Below are 7,287 nucleotides of genomic sequence, written 5' to 3' on the forward strand. Positions count from 1 at the left end.
CTATTACTCCAGTATGTTTAGTGCTCCCCATGAATGTAATAACAGTGTAGCAAAATACTAGTTACGTCTCCAATTTAAAAAAAAATAATTGATTGTGTAGGATGTTTTGAAGGCTGGGCAGTGGTGCAGAACCCATACGGATTTACCACTTAATATCATTATCTTGAAGGCTCGTACCTTGATGTTGTTAAAGGGATCTTAATCCACGGAATAAGATGCTATGTGACCTATGGGTTTAGCATTTTCTCCTGATTAATAGAATTCAAGACAGCGATGTGTGACCCTAGTAGGTTTAGCGCTTGGTTTTGATTATAATAATAGTAAAATTCAATGAGTAGGGGTTACCCTTGCCTTGGATCACACTTTATTAAAAGCCATTCCCCGGGGGAGCTGTGGCACTTTCCTGATGTATGACGCTTGTGGTTTTAGTGCTTAGATTTGATTATAATAATAATAATCCAATTACCTCCCTTCCTCAAGGTAGGTTCCTTGACGTTGGTGAGGGGTTCTTGATTTAAGGAATTGGACCTATGCTTCATTTCCTTGAATCGAGCCTGAATGTCTTTCATTGTACGAGGCGTATGACCCATGACCCTGTACCAGTGACGTAGCCGGGATCTTGGTAGAGGGGCTTCACCTGGGCCTATTACTCCTACCGGTGACATAGCCGGGATCTTGGTAGAGGGGCTTCACCTGGGCCTATGACTCCTACCAGTGACATAGCCGGGATCTTGGGAGAGAGGCTTCACCTGGGCCTACGACTCCTACCAGTGACGTAGCCGGGATCTTGGTAGAGGGGCTTCACCTGGGCCTACGACTCCTACCAGTGACGTAGCCGGGATCTTGGTAGAGGGGCTTCACCTGGGCCTATGACTCCTACCAGTGACGTAGCCGGGATCGTGGTAGAGGGGCTTCACCTGGACCTATGACTCCTACCAGTGACGTGGCCGGGATCTTGGTAGAGGGGCTTCTCCTGGGCCTATGACTCCTACCAGTGACGTAGCCGGGATCTTGGTAGAGGGGCTTCACCTGGGCCTACGACTCCTACCAGTGACGTAGCCGGGATCTTGGTAGAGGGGCTTCACCTGGGCCTATGACTCCTACCAGTGACGTAGCCGGGATCTTGGTAGAGGGGCTTCACCTGGGCCTATGACTCCTACCAGTGATGTGGCCGGGATCTTGGTAGAGGGGCTTCACCTGGGCCTATGACTCCTACCAGTGACGTAGCCGGGATCTTGGTAGAGGGGTTTTACCTGGGCCTATGACTCCTACCAGTGGCGTAGCCAGGATCTTGGTAGAGGGGCTTCACCTGGGCCTATGACTCCTACCAGTGATGTAGCCGGGATCTTGATAGAGGGGCTGCACCTGGGCCTATGACTCCTACCAGTGACATAGCCGGGATCCTGGTAGGGGGGCTTCACAGGGGTGTATGACCCCTACCAGATGCATAACTGGGATTCTGGGAGGGTAGAGGACTCTTAAGAAGGGTGTACAGAGGTTCTTGAAAGCTTTCACAGACTAGATGCCTCCATAGGTTAACCCAAGCTAATCCATGCCATGGGTTTTCTTAGGAGGCTGGTAAGAATTTTGCAGCTCCGTATGGCCCTAGTAGGTTTAGCGCTTAGTTTTGATTTTAATAATGTTAAGAATTACGTATGCAAACATTACCATGAAACTGCTTGTGAGTGACCTTAATACCAGGAGGGATAGATTTATTTAAATCTGTTTCTGCTGGTTCAGAGCTTTCCCTGGTAACCTATTTATTATTGTTACAATTAAAAGTCACAAGGGTCATACTGTGCTGTCTGGAAACCCAAGTTGTTGCTCTAAACTTTTTATCTGCATCTACCTTATTTTAAAGTAAAAGGACGCAAGTGCAACTAGCGTAACATTTTATTGTGGCAACGTTTCGCTCTCCAGGAGCTTTGTCAAGCCGTTACAAACAATATATGGACACAGAGGGTATATATAGGCTTAGAGTGAGGTGCAATCATCTCATGGATTTCAGGGATGCCCAATTAGTGATCAAAGAAACTAATTTCCGCAGACGCAAGTGCCTTGAATCATCACTAATCGCTGTTTGTAATACCGTTAAAGAAAACAAATGCAGCTTCACCATCTCTGAAGTCTTAGCAAGAATCCTCCTGAAAACAGTAAACCCTGCCATCACATGGTCTCTCCTGCTAATGCTACACAAACACATTACAGAGGATGAACACCGAAACAGACCTTCTCTAATTCAACCTCCAAGGGTTAGAGGAAGTTTTGTGGGGTGACAGGCCGTCGGCGTGTGTTCTGTGGGGGCAGCGGAAGCGTCAGGCGGCCACAGAGATGGAATGTTTGTTAGTGCAAGAGGAGGTCGGAGGGTTTCGTGTGGGGCAGGTGCTTCGTACGACAGAAGGGATGGGTTGTTATGCGGATGAATGGTTCAGGACTTCTTTGAGGAGTGTAAGTGTGCAGGGGGAAGCGTTAGGGCAGTTGGGAAGGCATGCGGTCAATGTCCTGAGCAGGGGGGACCGTATGGCACTAGGAGGGGACATTGAAAAAGGGGAGGTGTGGAGGGCATTATCGAGTATGAGTAGGGATAAATCCCCGGGAATCGACGGTCTGCCATGTGAGTTTTACTTACAAAATTGGGACATACTTTAGGAGTTCTTGGTGAGGTTGTTGAATGAGATGAAAAAAAGGGGTGAGCTGGGGGTTTTGCAGGCGACGGCGGTGGTAGTCTTGGTCCCGAAGGTGGCCAGTCCGCACACGGTGAAGGGCTAAATAGGCCTATCCCTACTGGATTAAATCTCCCACATGAATTTAACACTGACCTATAGGCAGGGCCGGATTACCGCATAGGCAAACGAGGCATTTGCCTAGGGCCCCGCGCATTTGGGGGCCCCGCAGTCCAAGGGGTTCAGGGGCTCATCCAAGACTGTGCACATGGTGCAAGTGTAAAGGGGTCCCTACCTAAAAAGTTCAGTGTTTGGAGAGTAAAATTGATTTTTAAAAATTAATCAAAACAAAAATAAATAATGAAATAAAATAAAATAAAAATAAATAAAGCTAACCATAGATGGCAACACTCAACACGCCTTTGTTTACGTCAGAACAGCTGTTTTCCCGCTAATGGGTGAGTATGGGAGATTCCTCTCCAGTTTTCTGTAGTAATTACACGTTATCTAGACTTGTACTGTGACAAATTAACTGAAGTGTTGTTGATAGACATTGATGTGTATGGATAAATGTTTGTTTTCGCCTCTAAATGTTAAGGGAGGTACCTGATAGGGTTACTTGACCAGTAAAGACGCATGGACCAGTAAAGACGCATCTTTGGTAAAAATACTATAAAGAAAAACCTAAAAACGCAAACTGACTTCTGTTTGTAGGTTTTAAAAGCACTTTGTCCTGTCTTTAAGTGTTTATCATTTCAATAACAGATCTCAATTGATTGATGTTCTACATCACTTCCGTCGCAAATGCTAACAATAATGATAACAATAATGGTCAGTGATTTATAAAGGGAATAATAGTGCTGTAGTGGTTATGCTGAATATAATAGGTACATGATGTCACTACTTTAATAGCCTAATCTAGTAATAATACTATGCTGTCTTGAGTTTATTCTCTTTAAAATGCATGATTTAACAAGATAGTTATAATGGCTGTTGGTAAATGGTTTTGGTTGTCTTGATGTACTTTCCCTATTAAATTTAATCTAAATAGCCAGAATGTATTTAATTAGACCTTAAACAGGCTCACATCGACCCCCCTCCCACCCCCAAGCTGGAAGGGGTTGCTTCGCTTACCCGTAACTCAAAGGGGCCCCGCCAATCTGAATAGCCTAGGGCCCGGAGACTTCTTAATCCGGCCCTGCCTATAGGCCAGCAGAAAAAGTCCTAAATAGGACTGTTTCTACTGGATTTGCTCCACATATGAATATAATACTGTATATGATGAAAAATGAGTACGACCCATATACCAATTTGTTATTATTATGACCAGTACGGTTTTAGCACTTCCGTGAATGTTAAAATAATCTGCCTTTCATGCAGAGTACTAGTGGTAAAATAGTCTGCCCTTCATGTAGGGTACTAGTGGTACAATAGTACCACCAGAATACTAGTGGTACAATAGTACCACTAGTATTCTGGTGGTGAGAGTGGTGACCTGGAGAGAGGTTCTTTGAAGGTGGTGGTGAGGGTCTCTTGCTCCAAGGAATGTGATCTATGCCACCTGGGAGTGAACTTATCCTCCCAGGTGGTCCATGACCCCCACGGATTTAGCACTCCACCATGAGTAGTACTGACAGTGATGGTGTAGTAGTGCCATCTAGTGGTGGTAGTCAGAGTTAGTCAGTTATCAGTGATGGTGTTATAGTGAAGGACAAGACAGTGATCAACCTCAAGGCCACAAATGGTCAGTTAACCTTCGGTAGTCGTACGGGAGAAATGTGTTGCTCCTCCTTCTATCGCCCCGCCCGCTTTACCGCTTCCTCGTCCTCTTAATACACTTAAATAACGTAAGTATTGTCTACTGACGTGTTTTTAAGTACAACAACAGAGTTGAGCTGCAGCTCCTGGTACCTGCCACCAGTTTGGTCACTAAATTATTATTTTAATATTAATTTTCTTTGGGGGTCTAATGTCTTGAAAGTGGGGCGGGGGGGGGATTGACTTTAGCGGAGGGGTTTTGATGCGAGGAACTGGAGCTACTCCCCTTCCTCTATTCAGACAATTACTCTCACTAGGCGTTACATAACCTTTAATAGTGTATGTAGTTCTGGGATATTTTTCCATTATTGAAAAGTAACTTAGTGAAGGTCTCTTGATCGAAGTAACTTGTGCCTTGTGGTCCAGATATAGACTTACCTGTAAACAAATTGTTAATCATCAGGTTAATGTGTAAGAAATATTGATTAAAGAAAATAGATAGTTTTACTATGTTAAACATTGAGTATATCAGGCAGTAATGTTATTAGTTTATATTTCATGGTAATGTTTGTAATGTTTCTTGTGTATATATGTGTAATGTTGGTTATAATGTTCCAGGTGTGGTAATTACTGTGCCTGGCTGTCTCTCCTGCAACAGTGATCAGCACAGCAATATTGACCAGTCTGGGGAGTGTAGACAATCACACTGGTAAATGGTCTGACCGATAACATTTAGTTTTATACCTGAAGAGGATTACTCCAGGTATGTGGAGATGCAGAAGCTGGAGACGTCGTCAGAGGTGAGAGGGGCCCCATTTGTAACGTATTTCCAGGTTAAAAGCCCACTAAAGTTTGGTTATTGAAGCAGATAGTAATTGTATTAGGTGGGAAAGTGATGGGGAGAGTTTAAGAAAGATTGTAAGGAATAAATATCAAAAGTAGCTTAGGAAAGTAGCTAGGGAAATGATAGGATGGATAAGAACCACCTTCAAAACTAGGGTCCCCAAGCCCATGATGGTTCTTTTCAAATCGCTTTTTCTCTCTAGGCTGGAATACTCCTGTACACTAACTGCCCCCTTCAAGGCAGGCGAAATTGCTGACCTGGAGAATCTACAAAGAACTTCATGGCACACACAAGTATGAGAAGGCGGTTGTAGGCCCTTGATCTGTATACCCTGGAGCGCGGGCGAGAGATGCATGATATACACACAGAATCCTAGAGGGATTAGTACCAAACATGCACACGAAAATCACTCCCTATGAAAGCAAAAGACGGCAGGAGATGCAACATTCTCCCAGGTGAAAAGCAGGGGCGCCATGAGTACACTGAGAGAACACAATGAGTATCCGGGGCCAAAGACTCATCTGCCTCCCAGCATACACAAGGGGGATTACCAATAGACCCCTGGCCTTCTTCAAGAAGGCACTGGATAGGCACCTAAAGTCGGTACCTGACCAGTCAGGCTGTGGTTCGTACGTGTTGTTTGCGTGCGGCCAGCAGTAGCAGCCTGGTTGATCAAACCCTGATTCACCACGAGGCCTGGTCTCAGACCGAGCCGCGGGGGCGTTAACCCGCGAAACCCCCTCCAGGTAAACTCCAGGTGGGGAGTATTAGCTTATCTCCCAACCAGAGATGAAACCTCTGGCCAGGAAATAATGAGGAATTTATTCTATAAATTACCTTGAATGGGGTGGAGATAAAAATTGGAGAAATGGGTTGTAAAGCTTAGAACTGAAGACTGATTAGATTTTATGAAGCTTTAGTTAGTCCAATACCCATCGTGCAGCCTATACCCCAATGGAAATAAGTCACTCTGTCTGACTTTTTTGGGTTATCCTAGGTTCTCTACACATATGCTGCTATGTATGATAATTCTATGTAACTGTATTGTGTATACCTGATAAATTTACTTACTTACTTACCCATCCTGCAAGATTGTTGGAAGCAGAGATGAAATGTGTAAGTGATGTTTCATGGCTCAGTTGGTAGTGGCGTCAACTGAAGAACCGGGATTCGATCCCGGGAACAAATGGGCATGTTCCTTTATATCCATTGGCACTCCTCACATAAGAAAGGAGGAACACTGCAGTAGGTATACTGGCCCATACTGGACATACTTGATTGGGTAATTCTGTGTTAATCTACCGGGTTAATAATTATACTAAGAGTTTAGTGTAATGAGGGTAATGACAGGTCTTGATGCCGGGTGTAAGAACAGCCTATTATATCAGGCATATCCATTAAGACATAAAGAGCACTAAAGCAGGCCTATTGACTCATGCTAGGCAGGTCCAACTCAACCACTCATTTGTCTGACCTGTTTTTAAAGCTACACAACCAAAGTTTTGGCTTCACATGACGGGATAAATTTCCTTAAGCATAATATATTATAACCAGAAAATCAATAATTCCTCAGAAATGTTTAACCACATCTTATTTTCAGTAGGCTGTAGAGGACCTGGCCAAGTAATTTTATGCTTTAAAGTCACTTGTTCTATCTAGGCTGGAATATTGCTGCACACTAACAGCACCTTTCAAGGCAGGTGAAATTGCCGACCTATAAAATGTACAGAGAACTTTCACGGCGCGCATAACGGAGATAAAACACCTCAATTACTGGGAGCGCTTGAGGTTCCTAAACCTGTATTCCCTGGAACGCAGGAGGGAGAGATACATGATTATATACACCTGGAAAATCCTAGAGGGACTAGTACCGAACTTGCACACGAAAATCACTCACTACGAAAGCAAAAGACTTGGCAGACGATGCACCATCCCCCCAATGAAAAGCAGGGGTGTCACTAGCACGTTAAGAGACCATACAATAAGTGTCAGGGGCCCGAGACTGTTCAACTGCCTCTCAGC

At 44.5% G+C, this 7,287-nt stretch overlaps 1 long non-coding RNA gene across 1 annotated transcript in view; it reads left to right on the forward strand.

Annotated features, from left to right (window-relative positions):
• Positions 1–4,365: 4,365 nt before the first annotated feature.
• Positions 4,366–7,287, forward strand: part of LOC138851711 (uncharacterized) — a 32,854-nt gene continuing 29,932 nt past the window's right edge. The window contains exons 1-2 of the long non-coding RNA XR_011391361.1: positions 4,366–4,510; positions 5,040–5,221. This is a non-coding gene — a long non-coding RNA (uncharacterized lncRNA). The remainder of the gene's footprint in view (positions 4,511–5,039; positions 5,222–7,287) is intronic.

The sequence above is a fragment of the Cherax quadricarinatus genome, unplaced genomic scaffold (assembly GCF_038502225.1).
Source record: "Cherax quadricarinatus isolate ZL_2023a unplaced genomic scaffold, ASM3850222v1 Contig1772, whole genome shotgun sequence".
Lineage (NCBI taxonomy): Eukaryota > Metazoa > Arthropoda > Malacostraca > Decapoda > Parastacidae > Cherax > Cherax quadricarinatus.